Source organism: Penaeus monodon, chromosome 19 (genome assembly GCF_015228065.2).
Source record: "Penaeus monodon isolate SGIC_2016 chromosome 19, NSTDA_Pmon_1, whole genome shotgun sequence".
Classification (NCBI taxonomy): Eukaryota; Metazoa; Arthropoda; class Malacostraca; order Decapoda; family Penaeidae; genus Penaeus; species Penaeus monodon.
This window is the reverse complement of record NC_051404.1, coordinates 4,091,233-4,091,628: the sequence shown is the minus strand read 5'-3', so window position 1 is coordinate 4,091,628 and position 396 is coordinate 4,091,233.

Below are 396 nucleotides of genomic sequence, written 5' to 3'. Positions count from 1 at the left end.
TCTGTCTCCGCACATCATTCACCCGAATTTCCTTCCTCCCATCCCCTCCCCCCACCCACCCCGACTTCTCCCCGACTTCTCCCCGACTTCTCCCCGACTTCTCCCCGACTTCTCCCCGACTTCTCCCCGACTTCTCCCCGACCTCCTTAAAGCCAGGCGGCCTGAGGGCATTCCCAGCGTCGAGAACCGGACTTTACACAGACAGACTCCAGCCCCTATTCCGGCCTTCCTCTCCGCCACATCCTGCGCACAACAGCATCCTCCTCTCGCAGCAGCAGCAGCATCTTCCTCCTCCTCCTCCCTCTGCGCCCTTGGCACGAAAACGCCTCTCCCGGCCTTTTAGCAACTGCATTTCTTCCCATGTTATTTAAGAGTAGTCATCATCATTATCTCTCA